Source organism: Cryptotermes secundus, unplaced genomic scaffold (assembly GCF_002891405.2).
Source record: "Cryptotermes secundus unplaced genomic scaffold, Csec_1.0 scaffold216, whole genome shotgun sequence".
NCBI classification, from domain to species: domain Eukaryota; kingdom Metazoa; phylum Arthropoda; class Insecta; order Blattodea; family Kalotermitidae; genus Cryptotermes; species Cryptotermes secundus.
In genome coordinates, this window is record NW_019727090.1 from 1,565,941 (window position 1) to 1,582,928 (window position 16,988).

Here is a 16,988-nt window from a genome sequence, read left to right on the forward strand (position 1 = left end):
TGCTCCCGCTTGTTATTCGCTTGCGGATTTTCTTCTTTTTTCTTCTACCCTGAAGATGGAGGCGATACGATCCTTCGAAACGTCGGTTAACACAATATCTACATGGCACCATATCCCAGAAGACTGCTTTCTTCGGCTCAACTGTTTGTTTTTAGTTTCGTTCGCCTAAAGACATTACTAGACTGTTTATGTTGACTGTTACTGTTTTTTCACTTGGCTTTATTTTGCGGCATTCGGTGATACGGTGATGAAGATATGGGTTTGGGGTTCGATCAGAAATGAAGAACCGAATCCGCGTTACAACTTAATGTTCTCGGACGAGAGATTACTTTGTATGTCCTCATGTTTAAGCTTCAATTGCGAATGTTCAAGGTCTGTCGTGTTTCTTCGATTTTAATACCATTTAAAGGCGTTAAGTATTCTTTCGTTAAGAAGCATGCGAACTTGTAGTCTTTGCCAGTAAACTTAGAATGATCAAGTCAAGGAAGATGAGACGGGGCAGGGCATGCAGCATGTATGAAGGAGAAGAAGATTGCTGGGAAAACCAGAAGGAAAGAGACCATTAGGAAGGCCCAGACGTAGGTAGGAGGTTAATATTAAGATGAATCTTAGAAAAAATTGGGTGGGATGGTATGAACTGGATTAATCTGGCTGAGGATAGAGACCAGTGGAGGGCTCTTTTGTGAACATACAAATAAACCTTTGGGTTTCATAAAATTTTGGGAAATTCTCGAATAGCAGAGCGACTGGCGGTTTCTCAAGAAGGATTCAGCTATATGGAATTAGTCAGCATGTTTTGCTTTTATCGTTCGTGCCTCTGTGGTCTAGTGGTCAGAGTTCCTGGCTACAGATCAAGAGGTCCGGGTTCGATTCCCGGAGCTACCAGATAGTGGGTCTGGAACGGGGTCCACTCAGCCTCGTGATGATAACTGAGGAGCTACATGAATGGAAAAGTAGCGGCTGCTGTCTAGAAAACCGAGTTTAACGGTCGTGGTGATTCGTTGCGTTGACCACGTGGCACCCTCTATCCGCTAAAATTGGCACTAACTTCGCCGAAAAGCGGCAGTCGCTCGGTCGGTATAGTTCGCTTGCGGATTAAAACAACGGAGTTTACTTTTGTTTGCATGTCAAAATTGTGCCGTCGCTAGCGCTGGATCACCAGCGTCACGTTGTTTGCGATATGCATCTCACTACCGCCAAGTTTAAATCCTCCCGCCGCAGCGGCAGACAGGGCAACCGCAATCGTCTAGGCTCTCGCTGTTCGTGTCTACAGACAATGTGACACAGACAGAGGAACAGTCGTGTAAGACACTCACTGCTGCTTTGCCGACGCAAACAAACAAACTCCATGATTTTAGTCCGCAAGCGAACTACACCGAACGAGCGACCGCCGCTTGTCGGCGAAGTTAGTGCCAACTTTTGCGGATAGAGGGTGTCGCGTGGTCAGTGCAACGAATCCTCACGGCCGTTAATTTCAGTTTTCTAGACCGGAGCCGCTATTTCCTTTAAATAGCTCCTCAATTATCATCATGAGGCTGAGTGGACCCCGTTCCAGACCCACTACTTCTCCGAAAAAATATGGTAGAGCAGGCAATCGAACCCGGACCTCTGCATCTGTAGCCAGGAACGCTGACCACTAGACCACAGAGGCGGTCGCTTTGCCGCCCCACCGAATCAGAAAATGTTGAGAACTGTTGACGTAAACAGTTTAATAAAGTTCTACTGGGTTATAATGCCGTGTAGTCCGTTGAAAATCAGTCGACGTTTCTGAGGAACATATCCCCATTTTCAGAGTCGAAGAGTAAGCTACTTCTGGCCACTTCTGGCCTATTGTACCAGCCCCAGATGATAGGTGAGGGCGATTGTGGAGCAATTGGTGGAATGAAGATTGGCAGGGGAAACCGAAGTACTTGGAGAAAACCTGCCCCAGCGCCACTATGTCCACCACAAATCCCACTTGACCAGACCCGGGATCAAACCCGGGCCGCCGTGGTAGGAAGCCAGCGACTAACCGCTTGAGCTATGGCGCGGCCTAGCGAGCAGACTTAATTTGTTCTTCTGAAACGTCGGTTGACTCTCATCCCAGAAGGTAGAACTCTTCATAACCACCGCAATGAGAACCTTAAATCCTACAATTTAATAATCAGGTTGGATCTCAGGTTCTCAGAGCTTTGCCTATGAAGAGTACATTTTTGTGGGATGTGACGTTATGTAGCGCTCTTCAATTGGAAGTACTTGGAAAAAGCCAGCTGTGCACCTGTCGCTCTGCAGCACTATATATTTCAGAGAACTTAAATGAGACAATAAATGCAGTATTTGTCTCCTTGAAATTTATGGAACTTATTGATAATAATATACCACGAAAACATCTGTAACACTTCATTGTTCTTATTGATAAAGAACTGGTAATTGTACGTCGGCCGGTCACGGTAGCCGAGTGGTCTAAGGCATGTACTGTCTTCGCTCGCTTGGAAACCGGGATCGTGGTTTCGAATCCCACTCAGGTCAGGATGTTTAGTTTGTGTGTGTGTGTGTGTTTTTCTGTGTTTGTGTACAGTTAGAGGCCTTGCGTCGAGCTGATCACCCGCCCAAGGAATCCTACCGAATGTGTAAGATATAGAAAAACCGAAGTGAACGGAGAAGTTCATGGAGGTAGGCCTAGGCCCACTGGGGCTGTAGTGCCAATGGGGAAAAAAGTCTTGATTATTGCATCAGAAACTCTGTCATTACGGTGTTCATAATGACCAACAACGCTGCGCAAACGCGATAGGCCTAATTAAACTTTTCCAGACACTAGTCAGATCGGGTAAAAACAAAGTTTTTGAACCGAATCTCAACGTTCGGTTTCGCAGAGCCAACATCTCAGACAGAACGGCCGGGGCGTGAAGCTGACCACTCACTAGCAACTGGTGCCGAGGTCAAGAAAACATGGGTCTATATATATATATGAGTGTAATTTAGGGGTTTAAATGTAAATGTGTTTGGTTTGTATAGCGTAAAATTTTGATATAAATATTATGAGAATGTTATTTGAAATTCATTTTTTTTTTTCGTTTGAGGAATTCATTTGTGGGAGCTCCAGCAATTCCGGTCTGCCGACTAACTAGTTCCCACCTCATGACTCGTAGTACGCGGGTTCAAATACCCGGCGGAGGTCGTCGAATTTTTAAGGGCGGAAAAATTCAGGGAGCAAGTCCTCCGGGAGGGACTTTAAGCCGTGGGTCCCGTGTCGTAGCTTTACGGCACGTAAAAGAACCTCATATCTCCAAAGGAGGTCACTGAGCCAAATTAACTGACGTTTCCCGCCCAACAGCAGTCTCTTAATACCTCTGGTAGAGGGGGGAAGCATTATAGATACCTCTCAGCTAGTAGAACCGGTCTCGCTGGCTGTGCGGGACTGATGGTAAGCACCAGTACCGGTAGGATGTAGAGACTGGTAGAAATCATAGAGGGAAGCACAATGGACCAATACAGGTCTCAGTGCATGGGGAAACCCACCCTCTCCAATAACTAACTAACTAGTTTCAACTAGTTTCGGTGGTTTCAAGTGTCTTGTGTGTGGATCTGAGGCTGTTTATTGGGCTTTGTTGTGTTGTGCAGTACTGCCACACTTGCTTTAGACAAATACTGCATTTTGCGATGAGGCCAACCATTTATAAACACAACAGTTGTGCTTGAGGTCGCAGGGGGTACATAACTTGTCTACGTAACTGCTTTATCGTGATTAGCTGTAAGAACAGATATTGCCTTCCTATGCAACAGTCAATTACATGGCAGTAGGGGCGTTCGATGGGTCGGAGAGGAAGGACCGGTTGGGGGGAGAAAGGAGAAGGACAGCGCGCGCACGCTTTGATTCTGATTACGGCATGTAGCCGCAAGCCGCATGTTGTCAATTGTGTGTTGGAGTGTTGAGGAATAAGGTGTAGTTTGGTATATAAGTTCAGTGACGTCAGACGTCGTGACTGTGTCGAAGGAGGAAAACGAAGAGTAAAGTATACTGTTCTTCCTGGCACGTATAGATGTGTAATTTAATTGTTTTATAATATTTTTGTGGGCTTTTTACTCGTTTTGGAAGATCGCTTTATATATACACGCACTTTTGGTTTAATTATGTGTTATATTGCTTTTGTTCCATTGATAAGAGTAACGTTTAGTTTCGATACTTCAATGCAACAGGATGCTGAAATATAATATTGTGATGAGGACAAAGTATAAAAGACTAGGTGACTTGCGAGGAAACAGCAGGCTGAACAGTGTAAGGCATGGTACTACTCGAGCTGACATATTCCCCAGTGAAACCGTGACCGTAGGTCATTTGTTATCCCATTAAAATAGGAAGGACGTGATGACGAGAGAGCTGATAGCCGACGCAGAGATAACAACCAGCTGTATAAGGTCATGATATTTTTCAGCATTGTTGAGGCTTTATATAGCGGTGAAACATGTCCGGTCCGTTATGTTTTCTCTGTAAGACATGATAATGTTACGAGGACTGCTAACGCTTCATCTAGCGATGCACGACGTGTTTCTTCAGTGCTACCGTGTGTTCATACTGGTTTCTGAAGCTTCACCCAGCCACAAATGAAACTGTTTTATAGTTGTTTGTTCTCCGCATCGCATAGCCCTACTGTGACTGCTGTGTAGCGACGAATGAAGTCCTGGCACTTATTTGTGTTTGTGATACACTGTGGTCGCCTTGGTTCTTTTTTATTGCTAGTGGGGTGGGACTAAGTCCCTTGTACTGCGGCCACTTCTGGCCTATTGTACCAGCCCCAGATGATAGGTGAGGGTGATTGTGGAGCAATTGGTGGAATGAAGATTGGCAGGGGAAAAACCTACTCCAGCGCCACTTTGTCCACCACAAATCCCACTTGACCAGACCCGGGATCGAACCCGGGCCGCCGCGATGGGAAGCCAGCGACTAACCGTTGTTGGTTGGTTGGTCTGCGTCATACTGTGATTTGTACTACTGCCGAAGATTAATCATTAGATGCGCGTGTTCTGTACCACACAGTAGCCGTACTGTACTTACTAAAGCATTTTCTAAAGCCCTGATTGGTGTGTTTCTTCAGTGTCACACTATAACCATACTGCGCTTGTTGAAAGTTAAGTAGGGGATGAATGAAGTCACTTTTGTTTGTTCTGTGCCATGCCGCAGAAACGTTATATAGCGGTAAAGTGCCGGCTTTTAATTTTATTTGTACGTTGCAAGAATGGAATTCTTTATATTAATGCATATGACGTAATAGAAACAAAGAAACCTCTCAAGAAACAATGGCATTGTTTTAACAAGAATGTGTAAGTTAAGCTGGCGTCCTGTGCGATAACACAAGTCGACTGCCATAATTGAAGCTCTTTACAAGTGTGGTCTATGATAAGAGAAAATTTCACAAACAGAAAAGTTTTAACGTAAAGCGGTTTGCCCAGTGATAAGTGATAACAGCTTTCACAAAACTCTATGCACACGAAGAGACGGTAGCATTTACGAGTACATGCCAGTAAAGCGAAGTATATTATAGACGCGAGCGTTGTCGTACGGGTGTGCCGGCAATTGTTATTATAGTTTAATTTAAAATTTTTGTGTATTAAACGTATTTCAGTAGATATCGTAGTTATGACAGCAATCTCAAAAGAAAGCTTATGTTCGTGTGGATCGGTGACTTCCATAATATTGGTAACAGATTGGTAAAATGACGCGAGCCTGTGTCTATTCAAGATTTGCGCAGTATGGACTGCAAAATAGTGAAAATAGCCGCAAAATATAGTAGCGTATTTGACTTATCAACAGTAAAGTTTTGGGACTTCGATCGATAGCCTCAAGGTTTATGCAAATACTGTTGTGTTTGATAACCATCTCTTCAGTGTCACATCTCAAGAAATTTTCAGCCCCGTGCCGTGTAGGTACACTTTCTAACACGCAGCTTCCAGCAGAACAAAACTGATTCCTAAGCGTAAATCTTCATACACTACTACAGTTGGGCCGGGTACGTATGATCAGAGTGTTAATATATGCCTGCACTTAAAAGTAAAACATGTTATTAGAACTGAATTCTATTTAATCCAGTTAAAACATCTCACCATAAACCAGAGTTTCAGTAGCAACATACAGAAGCCTTTCACTGGACACGATACTGAATAGGTCCCTCTATCTTCCGTCCTCGCATCCTACTCTCCTACTGTAATGGTTATTGTACGTGCTGTTTTCAAAGAGGTTTCTCAACTGCAAGCATCACATTTGTTCCTTGTCTTCCATTCTAACTACAGCCCTGTGCTGCCTTCCAGATATCACCACTGGTATGTGACCTGCAGGTCTGAAAGCCACAGAGTTCACTGTTGCTTGATATCCTAAAATGTATTCGTATATTGAATTTTTCTTTCACAGGTTCATGTTTAGCCCGCTTTCTTTATTTCGAAAAAATGAAAACAATCATGTGATCTCCATGCTGGCTGTCTCTCTGTGAATCCCCTTCTCCCATCAGCTTTTGAATGGCTGAACCGTCTTTATTAATGTCGGTGAGCCCATCTCAACAGTGTACTTCTTAAATCCTTCCAAAGTCAAAGTCACATTGCGACTGACGGTCAGTCAGTCAGTAATTCTTGATGTCGAGCCCCAGATATTTATTGCTGTTTGATAGTTATAGTCTTGTTTTCGTGGGGCCCCCTTTCTTACGAGAGGATGGGTCTGTATTTTGTATATGCAGCTGGTCTTTGCCAGCGCAGTCTTTATCGGGTCTGAGTCCCTTGGGATTCCTGACCATATTTTACTGTCTCAGATTTGAGACTTCCCTTTTCGTCGCCTCCTACGACCCGCAGGGTCACGCTGGAGGTATTCGACCCCAAAATCCTTCCCAGCAGTCTGTGTGTTTACGTATGTATCCTCCCATCGTTGTTAGGTAATGGCTCTGTAGAAACGTTACTGCGGCAATGAATACTCAGCAACAGAAGAATTGTTGAATGCGACGTTTTTATGTGCGGTTCATGTCGTAGCAAGGAAAGACTATTAGTTCTTCTTAGAACTTCTCGCTTAGAATATATGAATAGTTGTATGTTCTACCTGACATTCTTGTTGCTGGTGGCAAAGAGTTAAAAAATACACAGATCGAGAGGCCTGCAGGTGTGTGCTGTGACTGCTTCGTACACCTATATAAACAATGCGGTGTCATGCAAAAATCTGTATTGCCACTCGTAGTATGCGGTGAAGTGGAAATATCTGTAATTCCAATCGTAGTAGGTCTCCATCTTTCAGTAGCAACCACTTTCATATTTATTGCACATGGAGGTTATCTTAGAGCCTGCCCCAGGTATTTCGGCTGGTCTTGCGGAAGGGATAAGCTTGAATTTCAGGATGTTACTGTTCCAAATGGAAAAGAAGAAATGTTCAATTATAAATAAGTTTAGAGAGACGGGATCATCATTGGCTAAAAATAACCGAACCGAAACGCCGAGTTCTCACTGAAGAGAAATTGGATGAAGTCGGTGCTAGGATTGAACATTTCTTTGAAAATCCACACGACACCTTGCGGAGGAGGCCAGGGTTCAGACTTCAAGGTCGCTGCGTCTGAAGTAGAACCCCAAATAGTGAATGTGAGCATCTACCGAGGAGCAAGGGATGCGTGGATAAGAACACAGACCATTTCCGGCATCTGCTGTTGTCTGGTTGGATTTTGTATGAGATTTGTCGTCACGTGGGTTTGGTCGAATGTGCTGCGGTTCCGCAAGCGCGGAACGAGTTGAAGTAAGGTACTTATGTCACTTTCGCTGGACCGGCCGGACGATTTGCGATAGGCTGTTAGGTAACTATGAGTATCACACTTCCAGGCGTTTTCTAGCGCTGGATCTTTTTTCAGCCTATGCTTCTTTTCTGCAGACGGTTCTAAATTTCAGCAAATTTGTATAGTAGCTTTGGAAACGAAATGCGTTGTTGGACACGATTTGCCCTTTATTTGTTCACTTCTTATTGTTTAGAAGGGCGCTTTGCAGTAGTGTGTGTACTTTTGTTGCTCGTGTGAACATATGATTTCATTTATTTATTTGTAGAATTGTTTCATTTTTGGTCCGTTACACTATCAATCACAAAGTTAACAGAAAGTCCGTCGAGTGTAACAATTTGTAGGTCACTTCTTTATCACTTCTGCCTTACATGTTTCGGTTTGATACAACCATCATCAGAGGCACTTACTACAATTATGAAAACACTGTCGTTCTTTATGATGTTCACAGTTATGTTTGTTGTGTGGACGCTGCTACAATATGTTGACGTGTAAAAGCACAACACTTGCTAGGATAGTTGAGTACACTATCAATTCTCACTTTCCATCCGAAACTGTTTTTTAAGTTAAAACGCTAATGTTAAAATATTTAAAACATTTGATGTAAAATGCTAAGCTCCACCTTGTTAATTCACCTTGTACACAACACACAGCACATAGGAAACATCTAACCATAAGCCATACAACCTCAAGCTGACATCTCCCATCTTCGGGATGAATTAACAAGGTGGAGCTTAGCATTTTACATCAAATGTTTTAAATATTTTAACATTAGCGTTTTAACTTAAAAAACAGTTTCGGATGGAAAGTGAGAATTGATAGTGTACTCAACTATCCTAGCAAGTGTTGTGCTTTTACACGTCAACATATTGTAGCAGCGTCCACACAACAAACATAACTGTGAACATCATAAACAACGACAGTGTTTTCATAACTGTAGTAAGTGCCTCTGATGATGGTTGTGTCAAACCGAAACATGTAAGGCAGAAGTGATAAAGAAGTGACCAAAAAATTGTTACACTCGACGGACTTCCTATTGACTTTGTATTTGTAGAATATTTAACCAAATTGTCTGTAACTCATACTGCATAACATGTAATGATCGGGTGTCAGTGAATAATGAATTGGAATGGATGTGGAAGGAAACGGTGGTGGTTTCATTTCAAGGTACTATCCGGAATTTGCTTTAAGGGACTGAGGAATAACACGAAGAACCTTAGATTAGTCATGACCCCGCCGAGCCAGCTTGCTGGGTCATATTTTAGGACGATTTTCAATGTTTTGGGTTTGAGTACAGGCGCTTCAGATTTTGAGTGCATTTCTGAAAGTGATTCCGTGAGGTACATGTGAAATTTCGATCTGATACGAATTTTCATTCCCTACACGAGAATGTATGGCGACGGCTACGGGCTGGACGGCCGAGGGGTTGGTGTTTGAGTTCTGGTAAGGGCAAGACTTTTCTCCCCTCCATGTCGTCCAGACCGGTTCTGGGGCCCACCCAGCCTCCTATCCAATGGGTAGCGGGGGCTGTTTACTCTGGGGTAAAGCAACTGAACCGTGAAGCTGACCATTCACCTCCCAACTACTGCCGAGGTCAAGAATATGTGGATCTATACTTCCACTTCCTTCATACGCCTTCATGGCGTAGTGCTTAAGTTAAGCACAGGGACAATTTTACCTTTATATAAGAATTCCCAGAGGGGAGAGATACTTGAAGAAGGTCTGGAGTTTGATTACAGGATAGAGCTGAGCTGTTCTTTCTCTCCTTCCAACTCCCCCGCTTTCTCTTTTATTTTATAATGTATTTTTTGCACTGGCCGAGCTTGTTATCTGAAATTATCTAATCTTATTCGTATCTTGGCTCTGTACAGATTATCATTTCGGCATTTATCAGAATCAGAAATCCGTTGCATAAATCCAGTTTCGATAAGAATTATTATTAGTTTATTTCATATCCTGAGAAGGAGAGACAGGCTTACAGCATCATTATATCCTCCAATAACTGTTTAACCTTTCGATGAATTTTCGTGAAACTAGGCATGCCCATCATGCCACTATAGACCATACTATCATGTGCCAACTTCTGAGTTTGATCGACATTAGCTCCCAAACAGCGTGCTGTAGCTAGGTAGATTACATAGGGGTCTGATTTTTTTGGTAAAACTTAGAAAAATTTGCAGCTTTTATATAGTACCTGTATTTTTGTAAGCAAAAAAAAAAATAAAGATATCCCTGTAACAGGCCGTGGAGGTCCATAGGGTTGTGAGATGTTGAGGCTCCCACACCTTCTAGACAGTCGGCTCATAGATGGCGGTAAGGATGTCAGCTTTAAGCGCCGGCCTCCCTTTACCCCCAAGAATATTCCTGGTACTCATTTGTGTTAGAGGCTGAGTCGGCCCCAGGGTCATAGTGCGGCTGGAAATATTAGGTTAATTGAAAAAATCCACCTCATCGGGATTCGATCCCGCGACCTTCCGGTTGTAGCATAGTGCATCAACCAACTACGCTACCGCGTGCCCCCTTGTATTTTTTGTAGATTATAAAATTAAAATATGGAGGCCATCAGAAAACTTTGTTTAGCTTGTGGTCTGATATCGAGAACTATTGAACTACTGCAGCTTGTCAAGTGAAAGTGTTATGTGGAAGTAAGTCATTGGCTACGTACAGATTCTGAGTTTTTTTTTTATTTGAGATAGATTCATACAATCTGTCCAATTAAGGACAATGAGCACTTAGATTCTGAGTTAAAAATATTTTAACATGTTTTAGTTTGTATCTGGCAAAGTAGCTTTAGAATCTGCGCTATTGGAAATGATGGGCATAAATTGGCAATTAAGGTGCGTAATTATTTTATTTTTTTTCTGCCTATTTCGCCATGTACAAATTGAAGTTACAAGCCGGAAGGTCGCGGGTTCAAGCCCCGATGAGGCCATTAGATTTTTCTCAATTTACCTAATCCTTCTAGCCACACTATGGCCCTGGGGTCGACTGAACTTCTAACCGAAATGAGTACCAGGAATATTCTTGGGGGTAACGGGCGGCTGGCGCGTAAGGCTGACAACCTTATCGCCGTCTATGAGCCGATTGTATAGAGAATGTGGGAACCTCAACATCTCACAACCCTATGGGCCTCCACGGCCTGTTGCAGGGATACCTTTACTTTGCTCTGTTGCAGCACGAAGATTGTCACAAAATGTTAACCGACCCTACACCTGCATACGTTGAGGTGCAGAATATATAAAAGAGATTTTTATTTGTATTCAGAAATGTGAACAGTTTTCCTGCACGAACTTATAAAATGAGACAGTATAGAACTTCAATAATTCACTCTGGATGCTGATTAAGGAACTTGGCCCTCATTCCACCACTCAGAGATTTGTGAATTTTTTATAATTTTTTCGGGTAATCAGAGGAAGCTGTAAATATGGACACCATGTAAGTGTACAAATAGCTATTCAGGGAAAGAAAAAATGACATAGCTGGGAGGATAATATTAAAATGGATCTTAGAGAAATACGATAAGCACAATAGACCATTGAAGAGCGCAATACTAGGGCCAGTTTTATGGCTCACCCCTCATACTCATAGAGAAATGCGATGGGTGATATGGGCTGAATTGAGCTGGTTGAGGATTTGAACCAGTGTGGGGTTGTTATGAACGTTGTAATGAACCTTTGGGTTCCATAAAATTTTGAGAAATTCTTCAATTACTCAGCAACTGGTGGCTTCTTAAGAAGGACTCAGCTCCAAGGAGTTAGGGAAAGAAAAATGTTTTCGATATCTGCAGTTGTATCGGATTAGAAATTTAGGAAATGTCGAAGTATTAAGATTCCATGATCCAAATTCCGCGCAAGGAATACACTTACCTAGACCGCCTCTGTGGTCTAGTGGTCAGCGTTCCTGGCTACAGATCCAGAGATCCCGAGTTCGATTCCCGGCTCTACCAGATTTTTCTGAGAAGTAGTGGGTCTGAAACTGGGCCCACTCAGCCTCGTAAGGATAATTGAGGAGCAACTTGAATGGAAAAGTAGCGGTTCCGGTCTATAAAATCGAGATTAACGGACGTGGGGACCCGTTGCGCTGACCACGCGACACCCTCTATCCGCAAAAGTTGGCACTAACTTCGCCGACAAGCAGTGGTCGCTTGGTCGGTATAATTCGCTTGCGGACTGCAGGCTATGGATTTCCTTTTTTTAATAGTAAATAATATTCTTGGGATCGATGCTGCAAATTTACAAAATCGAATAGAAATATAAAATAAATGTCCTTACAGATATTTATTATGAAACAAGTCCGTATATTCAAATTCTAGTTAACTAAGTTACAAATATCGGTATGAAAACGTAATCATGAAACATTAAGTAGAAGATTACAAAAATGTATATTGAAATAATGATAATTACTTCCAATTACAATGTTCATGGTTGTAGAAATTAAAATAAATAGTGAATAGGCTTAAAAGAGTTGCTGTGTTGAAAGAGACATCATTAACTTTTAATCCACGTCGAATTATGGGGATATAAACCACCCACCAAAATTAGCGTCAATGTGGGCACATATACTTTGACACTGACTGCACCAGTAGCGACGTTGTCATATCGTGCAAACCCAACATTTTTATTTTCTTCAGTACTCCACTGCTCCTCTTTTTGTTAGGACTTTGAAACGAGTTCGTGTCTTTTCCAGTGTTGAAACCTAGACGTACTCATCTTCCTGTCATATTTTCCCCCTCCCCTTGATATTATACAGCTCATTTTCTTCTCGAGCCAGTTGTGAATAAAGATTTAAAACAATTTTTAACTTTCGAAGTACCTCATTAAGAGCTGAACATTTTGATTTCCCATAGTTTTCTTTCAGGTTAGGTGTGGTCGATATTTCTGTAAAGTATTGTGTTACCTACTTTGAATTTCTATGTGGAATTTCGTAATTAATGACTTAAAAGTTGGAGATCTCACTGTTGCTGCCCCCGTCAGGTTCTATTGAGTATCCCTATTCTTCAAACGACGGAAGGAAAGTTAAAACGGACGGAGCGAAAGCTAAATCAGGAATGACGTCATCGTTAAGCGGGTAGATACGTGTTCCTCCTAAAATCAGACATGATATGTGGTTCGTGTCCTGAATTTCATCCAAACATCAGATAAGATCTTCCAAAACATTGTTTTTGAAGCGTTCCTTTCGCCGTGGTTAAACTATCTCCATACGACACGGGTCCCAGTAGTCCTCAAAGGGATCAAACACCGACGTATGTAGTGACTGCAACTCCTGTGTGCAATTGGCAGGCAAGCAGAGCAGTATAATGTTGTCGGCCGCTGCGTCTGCAATGCTGGAATCAGATGAGATTTGTCACCATTAAAGGTAGTGATGTTTTGCCTGCAGTTCTGAATGCAACATAGTGTGATACACATTTCGCTAAAATATGGCACGTCGTTGACCATTTAACAGTCATTTCGATGGCTGATCCGGGGGTATGTTATGGCTCCGCTCTGCAGGACATCTTTTCCTTCAAAAATCTTCTTTGGCCGTATCGCTTGACCCAGGGTACTGCCTCAGACAACGATGCTGATATTCTCACCGTGTTTTGGAGCCGTCAAATGCAGTCGTTTGATTCCTCTTGCCGAATGAACTTCTCTGTGTGGTGAATGCATAACCTACACCATATTTTTCATTGTCAAGGTTGTAAATGTTTTCCTGTATTGTCATAAGTCCGTTTCTGCCAGGACGGATTTCGGGTCTTTCAAAGTAATCGTTCGCGGCAACACGATTTAATTTCTTTGCTTCTAGATTAATTGCCTAAGCTTTCCTTTTGGCATGTTCGGATGCCGTCTCGGAAATCAACTTCCTTCCAGTCAATCCTGATTTGTCATTGAAACTGTACATTATAAAGTTTAATTCACAGCAGGTATAACCATTTGTTCTCAAAAGCTTACCAGTAATCGGCAACCTAATCTCTGCTACCCACAATATTCGATGGTATAATTCTATATATTTTTCAGGAAATAATAAAGACTACCGGCATTCTTGTGTATTGCAGCATTGACATGATACCTGAGAATGCTCCTAACTGTATCATATCGTGCAGCAGCTGGTTTGAGAGGCATGCTGTCATTTACAGGGAGGATTTTTACTTTGTTGACCGGTTTCACGTCTCTGCGCTTGACGGCGGCCGGTGTGTCTGTTGCTGCGAGGGGCATACGAATTTTCCGGATGAGTCAGCATCCCTGACGGCCGATAACGTAACGTTGGGAATAAAGAGAGGTTCTTACCTTTGTTCACAGATCACTGGACGTGTTGAAAATGTTTTCCCCTGCACGTAGATATTCCTCTCACCGGCGGAAGAGGTTCTTATTTTCCCTTTGGAGCTGTTCTGTAGGAATATTAGCAATTTCTCAAGAAAGACCTCGCATCATCAGAAAAGAATGTCAATTGCGAAGTGATGTCACGTTAAATGAGCAACTGTAGAAACAAACCCCAAAAATGCTGCAAGGCTTGCGTGTATTACTGTTGTTCTGTAAGGTCTAAGCGTCACCAGTTTTGTTGTCCTTCTTGCACTAGACTTGGACACTCCAGTCTCTTGAGCTAGATGTTTCAATGATTTTCTAGGTGTATGTTAAAGCGTGGCCCCTGTGGCATCTAAACTTCTCAGTAAGCACTCGGCGCTTATGTTCTTGTTTCTGTCTGTTAAGAGTCTCGTTGTTCTAAGTTTATTCACCAAAGTGTGAATTGTTTGTCTGCTGGAAACTATTTCGTCACGAAATTTACGTTGACATTTTCGTAGACACTTTTTAGCAGATCCGTATTTCACGTAGCTGTCATACAGCAATACACGTTCTGAAGTATACCGCACCATGACGTACCACACTGCTAACTGTAACTCAGTAAAAATGGCGATTTGAGCGGATAACTGCTTCCTGCTGCTGACAAATCATAAACAAACTCCCACGCATGAATCGCAGTGCTCGCCGTGAAACATAATGCCGCAAGGCGGTCCGGATGTTAATTACTTCCCTTCGTTCTAAACGTTATCGATTATTAGGCATGCTGATTCGTCGGCAACATTTATATGCGCCTCGCGGCAGGCAGCGCACCCGTCGCCGTGAAGCTCAGAGCCGTGAACCGGTCAAGAAAGTTAAAAAGAACTCTCTCTGTAATACCACAACCGCCTGGTCTGTTATATTTATAGAACTGCAACTTTTGGGTTGAATTCTAGGGATTATTTATTACAAATGGTGCATTCTTACTGAAATTGGAATATATAGGACGCTTTGCTCCTGGTCTAATATCGCAAGAAATAGGTGAAATTGGTGCTGCATAATACAAAATTAAACAGAATAATCATGAAAGTCGTATAACAGACACAGATGAATCTGTCGGAATTATGAATACCCTGATTTACGTAATTTATTTGTCTGCTACAAGAGTAGGATTTATTATTTCTCAGATCCATGAAAGCCATGTTGCATTAAACTGTGTTGTCATCGGTGTATAGTAAAAATTGATTTCTTTTATTTTTATATTAAGTAATTTTAAAAACACATTGGCTTGTGAACTGTGAGTATAGGACATTGTATTGTCGGATTGTAAATTAACGTTATGTAATTAAGACATTAGCAACACGAGATTTAAAGGAATTGAAGTCTGCAACTTGAAATTATCTCTTGTATGGCATAAATTCTACCCAGAATTCCATGTTTTCTGATCACGCTTTGCTTTAGAATACGCCGTTAGTGAGGCCCATGAAAACAAAGAAAGACCGGGTTGAATAGGACACGTCAGCTTCTGATCCTTGCTGATTTCCCCCCCCCCAAAAAAAGGTCACAGTCTGTCGTTATTACGGTGTAAGTTAAGGTAAAGTCCCTGTGCTTACTTAGTTAAGGACTATGCTATGAAAACATACGGGAGACTGGAGGTATAGCTCCGCCGTTCTTGGCCTCGGCACTAGATGGAGGTGAGTGGTAAGTGGTTGTGTTTGTTGTGTATATTTGCAGTCAAAATTGGTAATAGGTATGTGAGCAGAATATGTCAGTTGGAAGGGATTGGAAGGAATTATTATTGGAGGGGGTGGGTTTCCCCATGCACCACGATTAATAGTCTGTTGTACGTCCCCCTTTGATATACTACCATTCGCCATACCCTACCGGTACTGGTGCGTGCTATCAGCCCCGTTCAGCCAACGAGGTCGGCCCTCGGTACCTCGATACTTCCCCCATCTACCTGAGGCACTGGAAACTACTTGGGCGGGAAACTTGCCTAATTTTGCTCAGAGGTCTCCTAGAGACATGAGGATCTTTTGCTTGTTCCCTGAATTTTTCCGCCCTTAAAAATTCCATGACCTCCGCCGGGCTTGAACCCGCGTACCTTGAGTCATGAGGTGGGAACGTTACCCCTAGACTACGGAGGCCGCTTATTGGAAGGAATGCTTCAGTCGGTATTGCAGTGACATTTTTTACTGATAAATTGCACACTTTATCTCTAGATTACAACGCTTAATGCATACTGTTACCCAGTCAAGTTTAGTGTAAACAGGGTTTTCATAAAAAGACGCTTCAGTTTTAAGTGAGTATAGTTATCTAACTATATAGCAAACATAATTGTATCGTATTTGTTTTCTCTGACTTTAGTAGCTTTTGCGAGAATGTTCTGTCTTGTGGCAACGTCATGAAACAGCACTGACCAGACGCAGTCCACCGGTTTCTTGGCAAGGACATTATACTTTCGGACACAAAGAAAAATGAAAATGAAGATTTATGTAATTTCCTGAATAGTTCTAATGTCACATTATGTCGTGTTTGACTGACGTTAAACCCACCTTCCTAGTCCACATAACGATGTAGGCTTGAAAGTGGAAACCGATAGGTCGCATGTCATGCGAAATACTGTAAGACCTGCCGAGGAGCAAGGCTGAAAGTCATGATAATTTTCTTTTTTATGAAAATTATTAATAATGTTGACGCTTACACGGCTGAGAAAATTCATATTATGGCCATCTGAGTTCTGAGACAGTGAATCGGGTAGGTAAAGTAAAGCTCTCCATGTAACAGGCCGAGGAGGCGCACAGGGTTGTGAGACGTCGAGGCTACCACATTATCTGGACACTCGGCTCACAGATGGCCCTGTCAGCCCTACGCGCCGGCCGTCCTTTCCCCCTCACCCCAGGTAGATGCCTGGTACTCATTTCTGTTAGAGACTGAGTCGATCCAAGGGCCATAGTGCGGCTGGAAG

The 16,988-nt window shown here is 42.6% G+C and overlaps 1 protein-coding gene across 5 annotated transcripts in view; it reads left to right on the forward strand.

The window, feature by feature from the left end:
- The first annotated feature begins 3,574 nt into the window (after positions 1 to 3,574).
- Positions 3,575 to 16,988, forward strand: part of LOC111864329 — a 92,901-nt gene continuing 79,487 nt past the window's right edge. For 3 of the 5 annotated variants that reach the window (XM_023851508.2, XM_033751393.1, XM_033751394.1), the window contains exon 1: positions 3,575 to 4,023. The gene's annotated coding sequence lies outside the window, so the exon portion shown is untranslated. The remainder of the gene's footprint in view (positions 4,024 to 16,988) is intronic. The other 2 variants (XM_023851507.2, XM_023851510.2) reach the window with 2 other exon arrangements.